This window comes from Apodemus sylvaticus, chromosome 7, assembly GCF_947179515.1.
Source record: "Apodemus sylvaticus chromosome 7, mApoSyl1.1, whole genome shotgun sequence".
Lineage (NCBI taxonomy): Eukaryota > Metazoa > Chordata > Mammalia > Rodentia > Muridae > Apodemus > Apodemus sylvaticus.
In genome coordinates this window covers 57392238-57415827 of record NC_067478.1, presented here as the reverse complement: position 1 = coordinate 57415827, position 23590 = coordinate 57392238, and the positions used below count along the sequence as shown (strand labels likewise).

The window sequence follows — 23590 nt, the reverse complement described above, 5'->3', positions numbered from 1 at the left end:
CTCAGAAAGGAGGCCTGAATTTCAGAGGAATGTGTGAATTGAACACCCTACACATTTTCTCCCCAAAGGCTTTTATTCCTTAGAGACTTTAAGCAATCAACCGTTCACTGGGAGGCTTAAGGTCTTACTTAACTGAGAAGCAATTGCTCCACTTGATGACTCTGAGACAGTAGTTTACAGCTTACAAAGACTCACTCGGAGTCTAGAGAGAGAAGAAACGACTTGTTCAGGGTGACACAGGGGAATTCAAGCTACAGTGAGATCTTAAAGGCCTTGCCTCCAACTGAATTCAGGAAGGATCTGAATGGGGCGAGGAGAGGAGGGATGGGGGACCTCACTCCACCCTGCATTCTCCCCACCCCCACCCCATCCTGCTCCCTGACCCTCTCTCTGGCTGAGAACCTGGGCTCAGCCTATCAGGCCCCTCTCCTTTGTTTTATGTTTTGTTTTTGAAACAAGGTCACATATAGTCCAGGCTAGCCTTGAACTTGCTATGTAGCCCAGGATAACCCTAACTTCTGATTCTCCTGCCTCTATCTCCTCAGTGATGGGATTACAGGTATGTTCCACCATGCCTAGTTTATGTAGTGCTAGGAATTGAACCCAGGGCTTCATGTGTACCAGGGCAAGCACTCTACCAACTGACCTACACCCTGACTGCAGAGGCTAACTACCAACTGGAATGGGTGTGAAGAAAAACACATAATGCTTCCTTCTCAGCCTGAAAGAGGCACATGTACACTGGAGCGTGAACACACACACCACGTCCAGCTTCCTACCTTCTCACTTCTAAAAGCTCAACACCCCAATTCTAACACACATCTTGGCACTGGTCTTTCACAATGATCTTGCAGAATTAAACATCCACTATGACAAAGCTTAGCTCTGAACCCAGGGTCACTTTTAGAATAAATAAATCATGTAGAATCAAGACACCAGCCTCTATTACCCTCCTAAACTGACTCCAGTCTACATATTCATTCCAACCTTGTCCAAGTCTTCAGTTCAAACCCCAAATCAAATGCAGCCTATTTGTGTGGTGAACTGGGCTCATTTTGGCTGCAGATCTTAGTTGTACGCTCCGTGGAAAGCACCCAGGAATTATATAACCGGTTTCCCCAGAAGTGTTTCACAGACTATAGATACTATAGGTGATTCTTAGAGGAAAAAAGAAGTTACTCGGGGCTCAGTGTTTCAGAGCATGTGCTACACTTCTGGAGGACCCAGATTCAGTATCCAGCATCCACATGGCAGCTCCCAGTTCCCCATCAGTTCCAGGGAATCTGATATCCTCTTCCGGCCTCCATGGGCACTGCAAGCATGGAGTACACATACACACATGCCAACATCAAATAAATGATTCTTTTAAATTTGTTTTTAAGCCCAGTGGTGGTGGTGCACACCTTTAATCTCAGCACCTGGGAGACAGAGACAAATGGATCTCTGAGTTGAGGCCAGCATGGGCTACATATTGAGTTCCAGTACTGCAAGGGCTACACAGAGGAACCCTATCTGAAGAAACAAAAAAGCAAAAAACCAATAATAAAAAAAAAAGTTGTTAATCTGTTGCTATAGTTCTGAAAAATTCTCAGGTTAGAATTCTTCCTTAGAGAGTGAAACCTGCTCATTGCCTATGTATTAAAGACTGTGAGAGTCCAGTAATAAAACAACATTTAACGTTACCCCAGCAGTTCTAAGCATCATTTCAGGTTACCTTCTGCTACCTTCATGCCAGTTCGAGCTCCCCACATTTTCTTCCTAGACAAAAACATGAGCTCCTCGCTAGTTTCCTGCCCGACCTTCTCTTATCCTCTTGAACTCATTCCCGTGCAATAGAGTGAGAGATTTTTAAACTATTTATTTGTTTTTGCTAACGTGTGGTTTGAATGAGAATGCCCCCCCCATTGGCTAACATATTTGAACACTAGGTCCCCCACTGAGGTAGGGTAGGAAGCACCTCACTGGAGGAGGACTTTGAGAGTGGACAGCTCACCCTGTCCACCGCCTCTGCTTTCTGTCTGTAACTGAAGGTGTGATCTCTCATCTTTCTGCTCCGTGGTCTGCTGCCGTGATCCAGTCATTATGGGCGCCCCCCGTCACACCATAAGCCACAAAAACGCTTCTGTAGGCTGTCTTGGTCATGATATTTCATTGCATAAAGGGGGATGGCAAAAAGTAGCTATTAACCAATATATGCTATTGTGTATATGAGTGTATATGTATATGTGTGCTTGTGTATGTGTGCATGAGTGTTGCATGTATGTATGAGGGTGGATGTGAGTATATGTGTATGATTATGTGTGCAAGTGTATGTGTGTGAGTATGTATATTTGTGTGTGAGTATGTATATATGTATGTATATATATATATGTGTGTATGTATGTATGTATGTATATATATGTGTGCGTGTGTGTGTGTGTGTGTGTTATTTCAGTGTGTGCACATGAACCACAAGTGTGCATGCAAATATGAGAGGACAGCTTTTTAGAGCCAGTTCCCTTCTCTTTTACACAGGTTCCAAAGACTGAACTCAAATCATCAGGCCTGTATAGAATTTTTACCTGCTGAACCATCTCACCAGCCTGAGATGATTTTTAGTCAGGAGTCAGATCATGTTGCTTCAGCCTTAGGTATTTCACCAGCTTCCCTGTGCTCTCAGGATAAGGCCTTCCTTCTCTTGGACCACGGTCCTAGGCGATCTTCCCTTCTCAGCATCACCTTCTGCCCTTCCTCCTCATCACTCACTCTTCTTTCGTGTTCTTTTTTTTTTTTTTTTTTTTTTTTTTTTGAGTCTGAAGGTTTTATTCAGTGGGTCTCTGTGTCTAGAAGAACGTGTTGGGCCTCTTGGCGGTGAAGCGTGGCTTGTGCTGGCGCCACAACACCCGGTGGGGCAACGGGAACTTGATCTTGGAGTCGTGGAACTGCTTGACAGCTGGCCAGCGGCACTTGCCAGCTACAGTCTCTTCCACCTTCATGATCTGGATGCAGTGTGCGTGGGCACGGTGCCGGGCACCCATGTCTCGGTAGCACTGTGTGACCGCACCAGCGGTGGTCAGGTCGCGGTATTCTCGGTACATGTTGTGAGTGCCACTGCGTGAGTCGTAGCGCAGCCAGATGCTGAAGTTCTTCACACGCAGGGGTGACTTCTCAAACACTTGCCCGCAGTACATAATCTCCCCGGGTGACTTCTTCATCTCCTTCAGCTGTGACACAAAGTACCAGAAGCGGGACTTGGCCACCACATGGTTGGGTGCAAAGATCCGCATACGGTACAGCGGCGGTGTATGGCATTTTGGGGTTGGCAAGCAGCGCCCACCACCTTGTACTCCTGAAACGTGCCCGACGCCTTCATGGCACTGTGTGCTCATTCACCGCCAGTCACAAAAAAAAAAAAAAAAAAAAAAAAACCAAAAAAAACAGGTTTCGTGTTCTTTTTAAAGTCTCTGGTTCATCACACTTCTTCATACCACAGGGACTTTGAACTTCTGCCTGGAGGACTACCTGTCACCTTCCCTTCCTCATAAGCTTCCTTTCAGTCTTTGACATGTCAAGGAGACAGTCCCTGACCATCCAGACTGGTTGTGACCCCAGCCCCACTCACCGTGACATTTTCACAGTTGTAGGTTTACTGACCTGCATAAATACTATAAAACGACAACAACAACCAACCACATATTAAACTGTTGTGTCAGTTACTACAGCTGAGAAGCTGTGATGGAAAAAGTCTAGCAACTGGCACTGTATTCACAGTGGAGATACGGCCTGCAGGGGTTGGGTGGTGGGGGAGAAGCCTTCATTTTGTTTAGAGGAGATGGCCTCACCAGGCACAGAAGGTGGTACAGACGGATGAAACGGGAACTTGTCAAGAGCAGGAGCTTGGGAAAGGCAGATCCTCCCTTTTTATCTCTCGTATACTTCGACCATTACTGTCTCTTATCATCAGGGGTGGGAAGCACACTGCAGTGGCTAATGTTGTCAACTTGACAGGACGCAGAGCCACTTAGGAGACAGAGCTCTCGAAATGTCTGTATGAGAATTTTTAGATTGGGGTAGCTGAGGTGGGAAACCCACCCTAACTGGGCATTACCATCCCTTGGGTTTGGGTCATTGACTGGAAAGGAAATTAAGAAAATGTGCTAAGCACCAGCATCCATGGATCACCATTTCCTGACTGGATGCAGTGTGACCAACTACCTCACACTCCTGCCGTCCAGTCTTCCCTGCCGAGATGGGCCACACCCTTAAACTGTGAGCCATCAAACAGTGAGCCAGAATCAACGTTTCCTTCCTTAAGTTACTTCCATCAGTATTTTCTCATAGTGATGAGGAAGCTAACCAATGCCACACGACATACATTCTTTCTGGCATCAAGCTGACGGCACAGAACCTGGAAGGTACCCTGTGCTGTGAGACACCTCTCCCTGTGCTGTGAGATGCATCTCCCTTTTCTGTTGTGCTTCTTCCCAGCAGGGAGGTCACCCTGTCAAGGCATCCTTGTGCACTGACCCAAATCTTCACTTCCTGGCACGCACGCTTGGCTGGTCATGGCCTTAAGATTAAAACCACCATGTGAGGAGCTGGGGACGTAGCTCACGTTGTAGAGTGCTTGCCTAGCATACTCAAAGGCACTTGCGAGATGGAGGCATGAGAATCAGAAGTCAAAAGTTACCTGTGGCCACACAGGGCGTTCTAGGGCAACCTGGCCTCCATGAGACTCTGTCTGTAAACTATCATGAGAGTCTATATCCCCCTCTCCATGTGTGGGCCACCCTTGTGTCCAGGACTGTGGAACATCCCCATTTCTACAACCTATAGGCTCTTTTTTAACCCACTCTGATGAGCTGCTGTCCCCAATCCTTTTTCTATTTATGACACCCAAGCCTAGGGCTTAAAAGGCCAGTTTTCTTATGACCCTTTTGTGTGGACTTTTGTTTGGTGGATAAAAGACTAAGCTTGTGACTGTGGCCATTTTTTTTCCTCTCTGAGAAAGGAAGACAGACGTAGGCCAGCTTCTCCTAAAGTGTGTTTTAAACCAAGAGGAACCTTGTCAGGCCTCCCATCATCCCGCCTCCCGTGGGTCTCCTCCAGCCCAAATAGGCCTGTTCTTTGTTCAACAAAGCAAACAGCCAGTTCCACCTCCCAGGGCAGACAAGGTGAACACACACACACACAGACCTCTTGCCAAAGGGATGCTTCCCTGTTGGACTATTGTTACCAGCACCCTTTGTTTAAAGTTACCAGACTCACGATGGCACGCGCAGAGCCTTGCCAGACGATCCTCAGGCCTGTACTGGCTGGGAAAATCACTTACAAGCCTTCTGTTTCCAATGCCAGACCCACACCAGCAAATGAAACGTGATGTGGGCCCAAGGGGAGGCACAGGGACCAGGTAGAGGCAGAAGTCATGGGACTTCCCATTACGGGGTGGGTCTGCTGGTCTGTTCTATTTGCTGAATGGGGTGAAAGCACATCCCACTCCCCCAGTCCTCCCAGAGCTGAGATGCGTGGAAGTTTAGGGCAGCAGCTGTGTAGAGAGCACTCATTCTCTCCTCTCTCATCTCCAGAGCACCTACCTATGGGAGACTCCAGTGTGGCAGGCACATGATGCCAAACATCTTTGTGTTTGCATGTATAAATATGTGTGAGCACATGCATGTGTGTGCACATAAGTGAATATGTGTATGTTATTTGGAGACCAGATCATAGGCTCAGGGTCATTTCTCAGGCACCATCTTAGAAAAAAAAAAAAAAAAGACAGGCTCTTACTGGCCTGGAAATCACCAAGTAGCTAAGCTGACTGACCAGTGAGCCCCAGGAACCCGGCGGTCCCCAGCTTCCTGACTGGGATCATGTGAACTCTTTACCATGTCATGGTTTTTTTTTGTTGTTGTTGTTGTTGTTGTTTTGGTGAGTTTTCAGGATTAAACTCAGCAAGCATTTTACTGACAAGCATTATCTCCCCAGTCCTTGTCAACCATTAAATGTATCGCCCTGCTTTTATCCTCGGGAAAGACTGGTGGGGTGGGCTCTGTTATATTCCTTATCAGTAACGTGGCAAACCTGTGTTGTGCTTCAAATCAGATAGCCAGGATCTAAGCTGCGTCTTGCTGCCCCGAGCATGGGCTCCATAGCCACTGTGACTCACCAGATACGAGACACTAAATTCCATCCGATTACACAAGACCACTGACCTCTTTCTTGAAGGCTGTTAACGATTCTCTTTTATAACAGACTTGGGCTAGAGTAGAGCGTCCTGTTCCCCCTCAATAGCAGACAGAGCACAGCTCTCAAACTCTGTTACACATAACTCTGTTGATAACTATAATGATCTCCTTGGAAAGAGTCACATCTTTGGCTTCAAGACTTGACAAAGAAGAAAAGAGAAAGCTGTCCGGGTTTGGTTTTTATTGAATATGCTGCTTGTTGAGCCCTTCCCTTGCTCTCCAGAGCAGCTTTCCTCCAGGATCTTCCCCTCCTTATCTTATCTCTGTTCCCCAGAGTTCACCAGGCTAAGCTCTGAAGTCCTTCAGGTTATCGGCTTCACTTTAACAAGCAGGGCTTATCGGCTGGTTAAGACATTCCTGGACTTCTGGAAAAATGCCTCCATTTTTCTCATCAATTAGTCTCTTAATGTGCTTTCAAGAAGTTATGCTTTCATATAAGTGGAAGCTTCTCAATTCCCCCACACCCACAGAGCATCCTAAGCTACAGTGATCTAGGACATTATCTTGGTTAGGGTTTCTATTGTGATGAAACGCCATGACCAAGAGCAAGTTGGAGGAAAGAGTTTTTCTTTGGCTTACACTTCCATCACTGAAGGATTGTAGGCCATACTGAAGGAAGTCAGGACAGGAACTCAAACAAGCAAGGATCCTGGAGGCAGGAACTGATGCAGAGGCCATGGAGGAGGCTGCTTACAAGAAGCTAGGGCTTGTTCATCATGGTTTGCTCAGCCTGCTTTCTGGTGAACCTGGTCCAGGGATAGAATCACCTAAAATGGGCCAGGCCCTCCCCCATTAATCACTAATTTAAAACATGCCCCATAACCAGACATACCTAGCTTCCCTGACGTACCTAGCTTTTTGAAACAGGGTATCTCTGTGCAGCCCTTGCTATCCTGGAACTCAGACATCTGCCTGCCTCTGTTTCTCAAGTGTTGGGACTAAAAGCATGCACCACCATCCCGTGGCACGCTCCACTGCCAGATCTTACGGAGGCATTTTCTCAGTTGAGACTCCCTCCTTTCAGATAACTCTAGCTTATTTCAAGTTGACATAAAACTATCCAGCGCAAATAGTGAGACGACTTTCCAGGTCATCTTCGTCCATTCTGGGAATGTATGCTGGTCATTACCCAAATCCCAGCAAACACCTCCCAGGACCAGTGGACCGGTCCAGTGTTTTCTCAGGCTTTAGTTTTTCTTTGATGTTATTTTTTCTAGGACAGAGACTTGAACTTGGGGCCCCACAGATTCGAGGCAATGTTCTACCGCTAAGCAACAGCCCTTTCTCGGAATTTCTTGGGGTTTTGAAGCACCTCCCTTGGTGGTTCCCCTTCAACAGTTGACCATGTAAACCCTGAGAAGAGGAGGGTGGTGTGCTCCTGTATTTTCCCAGACAGAGGGAGATCTAGGGTGACACTTCCCTGTTCCTTCCTTCTTTCCTCTCCCCCGGGATGTTCCCTGGGTCAAACAGGCAAAGGAAGGCTGCTCTCTTTAAGAGTCATCACATGTATAAAAACCAGAAGTTCAGGTTTTACAAGAGGGTTGACTTTAAAGAAATAACCCAGAGAAATTCAACCCAGAGGGAACCTTTCCCACAGGTGAGGTCAAAGCACCCTGGAGGGCTGAGGTGGGGGCAGTGGATTGATTCTCAGCCACTCCATTTCACAGCCCCTGTGGAGGCTGGGGTGACACCAACCCTAATCAGAAGGCCTGGTGCCAAATGAGCAGACTGAGGTGGTGAGGAGGAGATGCTGACAGCTGATTTGGGGGTCCTGGGGCAAAGTATTTCACTGATTGAACTGGAGATTCTTCCTAGAGAAACCACTAGTTTCTGGAACATTCCTGGCCTTAAGGACCCACAGGGGCCTGCTAGATGGCATGTAGTTGGTTCCCCGTTCTCCCGGGCTCCTCTGGAAGGAAATGAGAACCAGGGAAGGAAGACTTGCCTTTCAGCCACTATGAGAAGTAATGACAGCTGTTGCCACACAAAGGAGGGGTGTTAAGTCTCTAAAGAAGAAGCAAGGGAAAGCTAAGGCATGCAGAGAAGAGGAGCTACCTCCTGGCTTTACATTTAGCATTTTATAGGAAGCACATGGAGTTATTCTGAGGGGTGGCAAACACGCCAGGATCTGAGCTCATGCCTAGACAACTCGAGTTTCCAGGGAACACCCTTGGCCACGGCCTGCGGGGTGGGGTGCCAGCTCAGCACTGTCCGCCATCCCTCGTGGCTGGAGTTCAGGAATGAGGAGGCATTCGTGGGCCAGTTGTAATGGAATGGAAAATGCGAGACACCCGTTTGCAGTTTGCCTGGGATGAAGAAACAGAACCACTTAACCTAAATGAAAAGGAACAGAAAGTTCATGGGAGTCGGTCCTTTCCCAGAATAAAATCTGCATCTCCTCATGCCGCCTTCGCATGTCCTCTTCCTACTTTAATGGTTTAAGGACACAGGAATGGTGTGTTCTAAGAGACTCCCAGTGGGATTTAAGAGAACTGTGGCAGGGCCTAGAGACCAGAAGAAGGGAGAAAGAAGTCCATGCCTCTGTGGTGTGCTCTATGAATAAGGCTTCTCAGGCCCCGTCCCATCTTCCTATCGCCTCCATTGCCCTCACACACTGTCCAGTTATATATACTCATGGCTGGCTATTCCTTCCAAACACCGTGTCTCCAGAGGAGCCTGCATATGTGCAATTTTGAAATAGAAAGAACATGGCCATGTGGGGATGATGGGCTCTGGAGCCTCCACCTTCACATCAGAAAGTTGTTTTTTTAAAGTGTTTGCATGTAGCTCAGAGCAGCCCACGCTCCCACACTGCAGGCTACAGAAGCTGCATGTGACTCTGTCCCCTACCCAGACTCATGGGAGAGAAATCTGGGTCTCTACCAGCTTCTCAGCCCTAGCACTTGGACAGATGATATGTATATAGTTGCAGCTCAGTAAATACCAGCTCTTGGCTGAACGTCCCTGGGAATTTACCAAGTACCAACCAAAAGCACAGCCGACGGAACAGAGAGTAGAATTTAAAATCATGGCACCTCATTAAATCCACTAAATGGTACCTTGGAGGAGTCTTAAACCTGACAGCGTGTTTGTGCACACAAATGCCCCTGCCAGCGAGCAAGGCTGAAGGGTTCCTCCAACGTGCGTAAGACTGTGGTCTTCACATTATATTTAATCCCTGAAAAGGAAAGAAAGGCAGAGATGGCTCTGTGGGTAAAGGCACTTGCCACCAAGCCTGAGGACCAGGGATTGATCCTGGGACTCACACAGGAGAGAAAGAAACAAACTCTTACAAATTGTTGGTTTGTACTTTGATCTCCACATGTGTGCTCTGTGGCATGTACACACATACACACACACACAAATATAAATTCTTAATGTAATACAAAAAAGTAAATGGAAACAGCAGGTGTCTCTTATCTTGTTTGGTTTAACATGTAGATTTTTAAAAAAGATTTATTTATCTGGGATCATTTTGAATCTTGGTATGCCATTTCATACTTGGTCTGTTTCTACCTGCTTTGGGTCACCTGCAGCCTTGAGTCTGCTTTCTCTGTCATGAAAAACAGAACAGGGCCAGGTGTCCAGTCACACATCACTAGAAAGTCCCTTCCACATCTGTCCGTTACCCCCATCTTCTTCCTTAGAGACTTTGCCAGAGCGCAGAGAACACAATTTGAGCAGTTCTCAATAGGTTTTGCTGACTTTTATGGGCCATCTGTTCTTTGGATCTTACTTGAATTATTTATATTTTAAAAAGAAGGATAACATGATAGAATGTTATCACTGCCAATGTCACTATACACTTGAACTTCTCATTAAATGCATTCGACCAAGGCCTGGGGAGACAGCTCAATCAGTAGAGTACTTGCTGTGCAGGCATGGGGACCTGAATTCAGATCCCCAGTCCCCACATAGAAAGCCAGGAGTGAAGGGGCCCCTCTGTGATCCTGGGGCTGGGAAGGCAGAGACAGGAGGATCGTAGCCAGCCAGTCAGTCTAGCCTACACCAAAAGCTTCATGTTCAGCGAGGGACCCTGTCTCAAAACTGGGGTGGAGGGGCTGGAGAAATAGATCAGCAGTAAAAAGCAATCTTTCATAGGGGCACACAAATTAGAGATCTCACAACTATCGTTAACTTGAGTTCCAGTAGATCCAGCTCTTCCTGGCCTCAGAGGCCACCTATATGTGGTGGGTACAAACTCATGCAGGCACACGTGCATACACGTCATCTTTTTTACAATAAATTAGATAGGCAGAGATTGAGGATGACACCTGATGCCAGCCTCTGGTCCCCTCATGTACACGTTTCCTGCACCTCCATCCCTACATTACTTCTGGTCTCATATATTTATCCCCCTTGCTTTGCTAATGATGTCAGATCTGGCGTCAGTGGCATTCAGAGCTCCTGGCTAACTCCTGGGTAGGCAGGATATCGCCAGATACTTTTCCACAAGGAAGGGACTATGCCCAGTAGCTGCTCAATGACCTGGAACAATTTGCGTTCCTATAGTGACATGTGCACCTCAAGCACATGCAGATGATACAGGGAACTCCCCCGCATCTCCCTGCTCTCCTCTCTGCTCACAGGGACCTAGACCCTCAGACCAGAAAGAGAACTGAGTACTCTTCGTAAACTAACATGTCAATCAAAGCTTCTTTCTTTTTTTTAAATATTTTTTTAAGATTTATTATTATTTTTTAAGATTTATTTTTTTTATTTTACATATATAAGTACACCGTAGCTGTCTTCAGACACACCAGAAGAGGGCATCAGACCCCATTACAGATAGTTGTGAGCCACCATGTGGTTGCTGGGAATTAAACTCAGGACCTCTGGAAGAGCAGTCAGTGCTCTTAACTGCTGAGCCATCTCTCCAGCCCCCAAAGCTCCTTTCTTAAAGTAATGGTTTGAGTCTGGCTTTTGTTTTGTTGTTTTGTTTTGTTTTGTTTTTCTAGAAACAAGAGAAGAATGATTTCTGTTTCACTGTGGCTGCCAGGGACCTCAGTGCTAATTTCTAGTTACCTTCAGAATCTTGGAACTAATGGCTGTGCTATATTCTGTCCTCAGTAGACTATAAATTGAGTCTGTTGAATTTTCTCTTCCAAGAGCTTTCATGGTTATACATATCTTTATTGAGACACATATGATTTGTTTGAGTAGCTTCTTTAACAAAGTCATAAACTTTGTCCCTCAAATGGGAACCGACATTCCCTGGTCTCACTGTACTGTCTGGTGAGGCTGTGGTGCCTTTCTGAAATGCATGTGACACCTTCGAGGGCATGGTCAGGTCAGAGCACCTCGTCTCTTCAAACGCGGTTCTGAGGCTATGAGTCAGAGCACAGCCTCCAAGCTTCCCCAAGCAGAGGCTGCTTACTGCAGAGCTCTGGGTCCACCTTCACTGGTCTAAGGAACCCAACAGTTAATTATGAACTCTACCCTCTATATTAGTCCCCATGAAGTGAGGAACCCTAAAGCTGGAAGCCTCTTGTGAGGTTGGAAACACCAGGACAGATGGTGGAAAGCTGAGAAGGGGAGAGCTGGTCCCACCAGTGCTGCCCAAACGGCTGGAGACAGAGTTTATGGCACCTTTGCTAGCACCACTGCATAGTGGGCTTCATGCAGAGAGAATAGGCATCTCCCTCGTTTGCCACATCAAGGCATTGATTTTAGGCAACTAGATGTTTCTATAAGAGAAAATACTTGAGGCTGGATACTTTTTAAAGTAGTGGTTCTTACCCTGTGAATCATGACCCCTTTGGGGGTCAAATGACCTTTACAAAGGGATTACCTAAGACCATGGGAAAACATATATTTATATTACAATTCATAACAGTAGCAAAATTACAATCGTGAAGTAACAACAAAAATAATTCTAAGGTTGGGGGTCACCACAACATGAGGAGCTGTATTAAAGGGCTGCAGCATTAGGAAGGGTGAGAACCACTGTTTTAAAGGAAAGGGCAGCTGAGCTCAGTTACCTTGTAAGCATCCAACATCTTGTCAATATGGCTTCTGAGGGGGCCTCACTGAAGACAGGACCACATGGAAGGATTATGTACAAGAGAGATGAAAGGCCACAGAGCCAGAGAGAAAGCAGGAGACTCGGGAGGGGCCAGGTGCTTCTTTGGGATCATTCATCTGTTGCATGTGCCCACTGGGGCTGGACAGACCCTCTCTGAATCCATGTGGCCATCCTTAGTGCTCTCTCAAACGTAACTCAATATGGACAAAATGGTAGTCACCGACACTCCACTGCTCCATGCATATGTAGCCTCTACAGTCACCAGGTATAACAGCTAAAGGTCACCTATGACATCACAGGAACTTCAGCTAAAAGACTACAGTGGTGAGGAATGAGACAGGAAAGAATAGACAGATACACTGGAGAGACAAAAACTAACCAGATTTCTGATAAGAACAACTCATTTCTTGCAGAAGAGCCCGAGTCCTGACTTTTTTTTTTTTTTTTTTTGTGGACAGGTCTCTCTCTCTATGTGGCCCTGGCTAAACTGTAGACCAGGCTGGCCTCAAATTCACAGATATCCTCCTGCCGCTGCCTTCTGAATGCTGGGATCAAAGGTGTACACCACCACACCGGGATTTCCTGTCTGAATTATGAGAACTCCCTCCCTCCCTTAGTTATCGGCTGGGTTGTTCTTCCTTCTGGTCTTCAGAATCCTTCCCACTCACCACGTGCTATCATTCGCAGTCACTCAGAGAAACAAAGTCAATGGGCCTCAAAAATTATTTGACCTCTTTCTGATAGATCACCTAACACAAAACCAGGCCAAATGACTTGGCTGAATCTATCAGCAGAGTCTGGGGACAGCTGAAGGATCGCAGGCCTGACTCAGCAGCTAGGAGATGACCGATTCCAGGAGGTCACCACCTGACTCAGTGGGCTGAGTCAGCCAGGGCTCTGATTCTGACTTCCCGTACCGGTTCCAGCCTCCTGACTCAGCTGCTTGTGAAGTTCTGAATCTTTAGCTTTCCTGGCTCTGACCTAGTTTACAAACTTCCTCTGGCAGACTTTGAGTTTGGTTTTTTTTCCTCTCTCTCTAGAAGGCAAAACCTAGACTATAAGGAGTATACAAAGAAACGGGGACAGCAGGCGCTCACAGGTGGCTAACCTCCTAGATGACCTCTGTACATGCCTTACTGACTGAAGGGCCTGGAGACATCTCACATGATCGTCTGAAAAAGATCCTTTAAATATATTGGGAGGGAGGGAGAGCACATCACCAGCGTGTGAACTTTCTTTTCTACCTTAGGTGCTCATGCATTGAGTTTATCTTGATCTTTCTGGAATTTTCTTCTCACTGTTTTGTTTTGGTTTTTAACAAGACAACATAAGACAGAAAAAAAAAACATAAAAATTACAAGTTGAACAGGAAAACTCTCACCAGCCAATATGGCACTCAACATATCTTCAACCAATTTCTTTTATCATAAAATTTAACCAGATTGATAAGCCATAAAAAGGGAACAGGCCCGCTGCTCTGTTCTATCTGGAGAACTATGGCTGGGCATGCTGAAAGATCATTTGTCCACAGAGTAACAACATCTCTGTTTGAGTAGAAAAAAACAAAACCACTTACATCTAACCCTGAAGTAAACTTGCTGTTACTGTTTTACAAATCCCTTTTAAACAAAATCTATATTGTTTTCCAGAGCTCAGGAAGTTTTAACCAACATCAGCTAAAGGCTGAACAGCAAAACAAAGGCTTTTAAAAAGTTGAAACCATATGTTTAACAGTAAAAATATAAACAGAGTAGAAATGGTAAAATATAGCCAAACATTTTGAAATTATTCCAGCAGTTGCTGCAAGTTATACACTCACATATAAAGACGCGAGCTAGGAACTACAGATGAGAGAGAATGGGCAACATGTTCTTCTGGGTTCGGGTCACCTGACTCAGTATGAACTCTTCTACTTCCCTCCATTTGCCTACAAAGTTCATGATTTCATTTTTCACTACAGCTCAGTAGTATTCCATAGTGTAGAGACACTGTACTTTCACTCATTCGTCTGCTGAGGGTGTTTAGGACGTTTCCACTTCCTAGCTACTGTGAACAGAGCGGCAACAAATGTGGAACATGACTGAGCGAGTGTCTGTGTTGCGGTCTTTTGGCAAATGCCACGGAGTCGTAGAGCTGGGTCACAGACTTATTCACAGCTGTTTTAGAATTCACATGATTTCCAGAACAGCTGCACCAGGTTGTGCTGATATCAACAGTGAACGAGGGTTCCCTTTCCCCACGTCCTCCTCAGCGTGTGTCCTCAGTTGTTTCTGTGGCCATTCTGACTGGACTCTGATGACATCTCAAAGTGGTTTTAACTTGCCTTCCCGTAACTGCTTGGGATATTGAACACTTTCAGATACTTCTTAACCATTTGTACTTATTCTTTTGAGAACTCTCTAACTAATTCAAGGGTCAAACGCCAGAAGCTTCACGGAAAAGAGTTTAAATATACCTACCCGAGTGAAAAATTAAAATGTTAGTACTAATGTTAATAGCAAAGAAGAAATGCTTGAATTTGACATTCTAATCAGCCTAAAGGGAGAAGAGTAATCAGCCTCACACACAAACCCCAAAGCAATCAGAAAAGGAAATAATGTAGATCTGTGCAGAAATCAGTGAAACTGAGACACAATCAGATGAAACCAATGAAACAAAAAAGGAAATGCTTTAAAATATCAGTGGGAGGGGCTAGAGAGGTAACTGAGCTCTTAGGAGAGCTTGGTGCTCTTCCCGAGGACCTGAGTTCGGTTCCCAGCGCCCACATCAGGCAGTGTCCAATTGCCTGTAATTCTGGTTCCAGGGGATCTGATGGCCTGTGGCCTCTGGCGTTACCTGCTCACACACAATGAACATAAATACACATAAATAAAAACTAAGGGCTGGAGAGGTGGGTCAGCAGTTTAAAAACACTTGCTGCTCTTACAGAACAGATTGTGGTTCAATTCTCAGCACCTATATGGCAGCGAACAGCTATCTGTAGTTTCAGTTCCAGGGGATTAGATACCCTGTTCTCACTTCCTCGGGCTCCTGTGTGCATGTGATACACATACACAGGTTCACACACATACATACACATGCACATGCACATACACAAAATAAGTATTTTAAACACAATAATAAATAAATATCTTAGTAAAATAAAAATATCAGATCAAATGGTGAAAAACGACAACTGTTAAAGGGGGTGCTAATCAGGACTGTGGGAGAAACAGAACACAGAACGCAGACCAGAGGCACGCGAATGTGCTGTCCAACTCACTGGAACAAATGGTCTGAAGTGTCCCATATCCGAAACATAAATATCACTTCAGTAAATAGTGCCCGAGGAATTAGAAGTCTATAGGCTAAACCCATGAGCTCTTATCTTACATAAAAATTTAACTCAAAATGAACCACAAACTTTTAATTTAATTTTTTTGTGTATGTATGCCATATGAATGCAGATAGTTGCAGAGGCCACAGGGTATCAGATCCCCGAGAGCTGGAACTGCAGGCAGTCACAAGCTGATATGGGTCCTCTGCAAGAACAAGTGCTACTAAAACTTCAAGTTGAGCCATCTCTCCAGCCCCCCCCCCCAACTGGGACATAAACTTAAGAAGAAAAAAAATTGGGGGGACTATAAGTAGGCAAAGAGTTCTTAAATGAGACCAAAATCACAAATCTAGAAAGACAAATTAGTAGGTTAGACTTTATAAGACTCAGCCGTTCAAAAGTCAGTTAAGAAAATAGAAGATGGGGTTGGGGAATAAAATATAGAGTGTATAAAAATAATAAAAATTTTCCAAAAAAAAAAGAAAATAGAAGAATAAAAAACAAACTATTGGCTGGGAAAAATATTTGTAAGCCAAGGGTAAGATCTGGCCTACTTAATTTCTTTGATGTCTAACAGTTTGTGAAACAGTTTCTCCCCAGACTCCCACCCAAAGTCTCAAAGTCACAGCTATAAGGCATTGGACCAGTAAATGGTGTATTTGATGCCATAGATGCAGAGACACTTGAACAAGAACCATAGACGTTACCCATCTCAGGTGTTCCTGCCGGGGGCTGTCTGACTGTAGCCCCTCCCCCATCTCCCTCTTCCTCATCTCCCCTTTTCTAACTTGCTCTCTTCCACTGCCTGCCACTGTAGCCTCTCATCTTGGACTACTTCCTCCTCCCAAAGAACATGTGTGTTTATGGAGCATTATGCTATATAAGAAAAGGCAACAGAATGGGGAAACCCATTCTTGGAGCCCGAGGAAAAGACAGGCAACCATTGTGTTTCTCAGCTCTCATAGAACACTAACTGTTCCTGTTTCTGAGATAAACAAATGTATCCACAACAGGCTAACTCAGGTGACTTCCTAATGAGGTAAGGTCATCATGCATCCTTTAGCTGTCCCGGCCTCCACATCACACTATAGGCAGCGACAGCACTGGAGTTGAAGGCACTGCAGAGAAAGAGGTGGGCAATGTCTAAAACGAAAGGGCCACTTCCACATAATGTACCTTCTAGAAGCAATAGCTGGGTGGACATTACACCAGAGAGGGTTATCAGCTTAAACTCCAGGTAAACATTCAGAACTGCTCAGAGAGATAAAGAATTCAATGCAGAGGGGATACGGTTTGGTTGATAGCGTGTTTTCCCAACACCCCTAGAACCCACATAAGTGCCTAGAGAATCAGGCAGGCTGCTGGTAATTCTAGCTTCAGAAAGCAGAGACTAAGCATCCCAGGAGCTTTTAACAAATAAGCTTATGTCAAATAAGGAGGACTGAGGATAATTCCCAATATCAGCCTCAGGCTTCCATGTGCATGTGCACAATACCCACATCTACATCCATATCCATCTGCCCACACAGGCATGTGTCCTGAGTTCAGTCCTTAGCCCAGCATACCCAGGCTTGGTGGTATATGTCTATAATCACAGCAAACAGGAAGTAAAGCAGGAAGATTCCAAGTTCAAAATTATTCTCAGCTACATGGTGAGTTTGAGTATGGGATGGATAGAGGGAGGGAGGGAGGGAGGGAGGGAAAGAGGGAAGGAAGAAGAAACAGAGAAACAGAGAGAAAGAGAGATGGGGAGGTGATGGAGAAAAGAGGAAATTAAAGGGAAAGAAAGATAGGTGCATTTAAAACTCAAAGGGTCATAGGACAGAGGAACATTGATTGTCCCTTGCATGTACCAGATCTAAATGCTATTATCCCGCCCGTCATATAGGGTATCTTTATCACTGTGCCTCTGTCCTCTGCCTTGGGGAGCAGCTCCTTAGAGGCTCTAAGCTTGTGTGACATCTCTAGACATTAAATACAATGAGGAAACCATTCTGACTGCTGGATGAAACAGAACTGGAGATTATATATATATATCACTAACAAGAAGTTCTTTCAGGGCCAGTGTGATGTTAAACACCAGGCCAGACTTGCAGATTTTACCAGCACTTGTCAAGGTCATTACCAGTGGCTACAGTGGGCAGAATAAATTATTAACTCTGATTCTCTGCTGAGCCAGACTCAGCCACAGAGCTCTCTGCCTACCTGCTCTGGCTTCTGCCTGATCCAGGAAGTGCACCATCCACAGCAAAGGGGCCTCCTGCCAACTTGACTAGGACAGACCCAGGAGGCGGCACTGAGTGAGGCCCTTGAGGACACCAGATGACATTATGGGAATAAGTGAGCGCAGAATGTGGGGCAGGAACTCAAAACCCTGTGGTCTCAGGAACCAAGTATCAAAAGGCCATGGAACTTTCTCACCCAAGGTCATGGCCTAGAGAATTGGAAGAAAGCTGTCTAGACCAGGTAGTCATCCTTGCAGACTGGAGAACAGGTGAAGGCTCAGACGATTCTTTTGTGTCAGAGACATGCTAGACACAAGTTCAAGGTCATATGCACAAACCTACCTGCCTAGAAGATTTCCCTATGTGGGATTTGCTAGATCACCCCACTGCCAGTTTTCCAGAGCCTTGATTCTTACTACAAAGAACGGACTCGGTGTTTCCCATCTCCACTCGCCACCTCCTTCCTGCGCTGTCACCTCACCAGTAGAGCCTGCTCAAGCAGATGTCTCCGGGTTCTTGGACAGTTTGGGGAGGAAAAGACCAGGGTTTAATGTCCTCGTGTATCCCATCTGCCGAGATGTGCTCAGACCCTCTTCAGGGCACCTTTGCTGACTCCTGCCGTTTATTTGTTTGACTTTTACATACTCAGGGTGAGAAAGAGAGAGAGAGAGAGAGAGAGAGAGAGAGAGAGAGAGAGAGAGAGAGAGAGAGAGAGAGAGAGAGAATCCTTGATGAACATTCAGGCTTTTCCCTCCCACCATGTGTAAATGGACTCAAAGTTTCCTTAAATCCAGACACAGCCAGGATTTCTTCCCTCTAGACCACACTTGAGAAACATGTACAGAAATTTACCAAATAAAACAAAAGGAAGGGAAGTGTTCAAAGATAAAAATATGTGTGCTTGGCCCTGTTCTCCACAGTATCTGTATCCCCAAGGAAAAGGCCCATCCACAGCGCTGGAATTTCCTGAGGGAAGGACCACTCCCCTGGCACTCACACACACCTACTCACTGGCCGACTGCACGTCCCAACTCTATTTCCTGCTCTGGAAGTTTCTCCAGTCTCCCTGAGAAACTGAGGCAAAACTAAAAGACAGAGAAAATTTGGGGAGCTTGAGAAGGAAATGGAGTACTGTTTGGAACAAGAGTTCTAACACAGTGTGCAATCATGGAAGGCCTTTCTCCCTTCCTGGCTATAAACCTGCAGGCTTTGAAGATTCACATCAGAAAGCCCATTTTTGAGGAAAGGATGTGCACTAAACCCTTTACACAACTCCGGTGGCCCTGGTTTCACCTCATCGGATGATAATTCCATCCAACTCTCTAGAGCCAACACACCCCTTTTCTCATTTGTCAAAAGTAGAAGAGCACAGGTTGAGCCTTTTGCTATCATTTTGTACAAGGCCCACCCCCTAAATACCTATCTCTGCAAGCACAGGTGAGCACGGCTCTCAGGCCTCATCAGAGAAGTTTCTCTCCACAGAGGATAGTGGTTAATGGAGAAACTTGCAACTGGTCAAAGTGCAGAGAAGAAGTGTCTGTGGAATGCTCAGCCACAAACAGGACAATGGTATCACCCCCTCCCGAGGCTCTGAGACATTTGAGGAAGAGTGGGAGGAAAGATTGCAAGAGCCAGAGACTGGAGAAGCCCAAAGCAAGACTGTCTCCTAGACACGACGGGCCTCCTGAACTCCCAGCAGCTATGGCTGCTGCACACAATGAAGTCAGTCAACGGTCCAGCATAATGTGGGAAGGAGTTCATGACGCCCCACTCGATGAAGGGCTGTGGACAGTTGATGATGGCAGAGGGAGGGAGAGTCAGCTTGCTTTGAGGGTGTGGCCCCTGGTAGGTCAACGGTGCTCCAGTGGAGGGGCCCAAGCTAATGGATTTGTGAACAGCACAAACTAGGTTTGGATTATTTAAAGGGGAATAAAAAGGAGGCAATGGAGCCAGGACTGAGGGGTGAGTAGATCGGCGACAAGCTGGGAGACAAGTGGAGGGAGATGATCAAAAGATATCCACCTCGGTAGTGCTCAGAATGGTAGCAAAAGATTGTTTTTAAAGGAAAGAAAAGAAAAAAGAAAGGTTTCTCTAGAACCACCAACAGAGTATAGCCAGTGCTAACTAAGACAGCTGTGACTCCCTCTCTCGAGGAGGCCACATTAGCCTTATTTTCTGACCACTTTCCTCTTAGCTTCAAGCCTGTATTAAAAGCATCCTTGGTAAAATCCCCATCTTCATCTTACTGGCTGAATTTTCTGTCAGCACCGAACCTGAGTGGTGATCCTAAGAGCAGGGAACGCCTCTGGCTGCTGAGGTTGATGGTGTGGAAGCTGAGTCTCTGTCCAGTCACCAATAATGGAGCAAACAACTTGCCCTCTAGTTTGCCTTTTGTGAAATTAACTGAGTGATGCTAGCTCAAACTAGTTCCCTTGTCCGGAGGTGACCAGGACAGAAGGACCTTTCCCTCCACGCGTGACACTAACTTGTTCTTACACAGTTCCAGAGGCCTGAACACATGACTCACTCTGTACTTCAAAACTCACTAAAGCACATCTAATCACTGCTCGGGGCACCTACTTATGGTGTAATGATTGCCATCGGAATCCATCCACCACTCACAATGCACCTAAATCAATCCCCACCCGTCCAGCCCCAGGACGGATGAGCACTTTATCTGCAGGACTGGGAGGACTTAGAGGATGAGAAAGAACATTTACTAAGCAAACAAGAAGACCTGAGCTCAAATCCCCAGAGCCAACCAAAGAAGCTCACCATGGCCGTCTGTGTGCCTGTGACCCTAGCAACGCAGAGGGCCAAGTCGGGAGGATTTCTGGGATTTGCTGGCTACCAGCCTGTCTCAGGAGAATAAAGCAGAGAGCAGGAGAGCAGGATACCCAGTGTCCTCTCCTGACCTTGGCACAGGCACCTCTATACATATACTACACTAGACATACACATATATACACACATATAGACATAGACATTCACACACTCACATATACACACACAATCTTTTGGATAAATACACAAATATAAATAAAATCATATTACTGTCTAGAATAAGTCAAAATGTTATAGTAATTATCTACTATTACATAACCAATTTCCTCAAAAATCTACCCTTAAACAACAACCAGGGTTTTGGTTTGTTTGTTTGTTTGTTTGTTTTTTGCCTCATGGAGTTTCTGAGGTAGTAGAAGTGATGTAGCTGGGTGGTACTTGTTCCAGTGAACCAGGAGCCAGGATGTTGGCCAAGTTGCAGCTGGTGGCACAGGTCCATCATCCCAGGCTAAAGCAGGAGGATTGAAAGTTCAAAGTCACCCTGGCTTCAAGGCCTGCCTGTGTAACTTAGTGAGACCCTGCCTCAGAAAGAAAATGGGAGGGGAGCTGAGGATGTAGTTCAGGGGTAGAGCACCTGCCAAGCATGCACAAGGCCCTGGGTTAAGTCTGTGGTATCCTGCCATGCACTAGAGAGAAGGGAGGCTTATTGACTAGAGCTAGAGGCTCTGCCTCGCAGACAGCAGTCACATCATGGCCGACAGGTGGACTCAGTTTCTTACACCTTGGGTCGTCTCACAGGATATTTGAATGGCCTTGAAACGAAGCAGCTGACTCTCTGCTGAGCAAGAAAGGAGAGAGAATTCAAGGAGAGAAGCCATAACATCTTCCAAGACCTACCAGAAGCCACATACTATTCTTTCTATAACAGCAATCAATGTGGAAAGAGGCTCCAAAGGAGCAAGATTACCAATGTGCAGCCACTGGCGGCCAACCAAGAATTGGGCTCCCATGATGCCATCGGTAGCCTGATTTTTCTCTGCTGCTGTAGACATTCCTGTGTCCAAGCTGATTTCCACATAATGGGTTTAGAGCACATGACAAGTTCCACTTTCCACCTAAAACAATCAAATGATAATGCCAAATTCTTCTACCAAATAGAAATCGAATTAATGATCTTGGCAAGACATCAGAAAAACATCCACCACTCGGGGTTTTGAGGGTCAGAGACGGGAAAGAGAGAGAAAGTAAGGCAAATTAATCAAGCTTTCTGATAAAGCTTTTCTTCCACAGATACTAAGGACTGGATGTCTGTAACTGTCCTCAATTATTTAAATAGCCCCTCTGCAGTGCTCCCTAGTTCCTGCAGTGCTCCCTAGTTCCTGCAGTGCTCCCTAGTTCCTGTGGTCCGACCACGTCTACTCTTGGAAATGCTCTTGGTTTGACACCGTCCATCAGTAACCATGGCTTCTTTCTCGCTCACACTTCTGGACTCCGGGCAATATTTGTGACAATACAAAGAACTCAGAATGTCTAAGCCACTTGGGAAGCCTCTGCAATATTGGGAGATATTTAAACGCAAATCCACCGAGGACGCAGCTCAGTAGGTAGGATCAGCCAGCTGTACCCGATACCCTGGGTTCAATCCCCAGCAGCCCTTAAATGGAGCCCTCCATTTTGAATATGTTCCCTCCCCGTCCTCTTCTGGAACCAGCAAGAGGAAATGGGCACTAATCTTATTAGAAACAGAGCTGGAGGGAGCTGGAGAGATGGCTCAGTGGGTAAGAGCACTGACTGCTCTTCCAGAGGTCCTGAGTTCAATTCCCAGCAACCACATGATGGCTCACAACCATCTGTAGTGGGATCTGATGCCCCCTTCTGGTGTGTCTGAAGACAGCTACAGTGTAATCATCTAAATAAATAAATCTTTAAAAAAAAAAAGAAAGAAAGAAAGAAAAGAAACAGAGCTGGAGAGGCTCAGAGCAGCAGGCCTCTGTGTGAAGTGGCAGCGTGCACAAGCATCCCTCGACGCTGCCACTGGGAAAGACGGAGCAAGCTCTGCCTCTCCACAGGAATATACCGAGTCCATCTAAGAGTCTGAGCCTCTCCCTCAGGCTCTCTGGATCCATCTCTGTCTGCCAGTCTGTCTCTCTCCTCCCTCATCTTCCTCATCTCCATTTACCCTCTTCTTCCTTCTTCTATCCCCTCCCCTTTTCCTCTCCCTTATCTCCCCTTTCTCCCTCTTGTCCTTTCCCTCCACCCCTGCTCAGTTCACTATGTCTGTCTGTCTGTCTGTCTGTCTCGCCCCTCCTGCCTCCCATATTCAATGATCTTTATTGTTTCCCACTAACTATAAGAAAGGAATCAGTAAGATGCACCCCTCCATCTGACTGAATGGCCTGACTCCACCCCGACTCCTCATCCCAGACTTTCCATGGCCCCCAGCCCAGCCTCACTGACTTCTCTGAACATCCTCACAGCCCACACTCCCTCCGCCGGCCAGCACCTTGCACATGCTATTCATTTCCTTTGATGAAACTATTCTGTAATTTCTGACTTAATATATGATTTTCGTATAAGTCGGGACTCAGACCTGAGACAATCGGATGAGGTGTATATTTAACATACCAAGGCTGACCCGGCCTCCAGGTTCTCCGAGCATCCCTCGGTCCCTACCTGTGCAGGGCATGGCTGGCACACCTTACCCTCTGCCCTGAGCTTTCCAGCGCAGAGCTGGGCTTCCCCTCCCCTAGCCACTCTTCCCTGTATAATCCCGACATTTTGTGCACTCTTCCTATGAGATCAGTGAACCCACCAGAGAGCTGTTTCCCAATAACCCTGCCTTCAGATACTTCAATTTGGCTTGAATTGGCTCTTTTCATTGGTGGAGAATAACTCATCAAACGCCTTTCTGCCCTTCAGATCTCCATCACTTTTCTTTCCTGACATCCAGTAACTGAGAGAGCACTTGCCACAATGGAATTACATATTTACATGTATGATTTTATAATCGAGGACT

The 23590-nt window shown here is 46.1% G+C and overlaps 1 protein-coding gene and 1 pseudogene across 1 annotated transcript in view; both read right to left on the bottom strand.

Annotated features, from left to right (window-relative positions):
* The window catches only part of Cgnl1 (cingulin like 1), a 157559-nt gene that overhangs the window by 50411 nt on the left and 83558 nt on the right, over positions 1 to 23590 (bottom strand). The gene's annotated exons all lie outside the window — the stretch shown is intronic.
* LOC127688840 (60S ribosomal protein L18a-like) lies at positions 2799 to 3352 on the bottom strand (annotated as a pseudogene).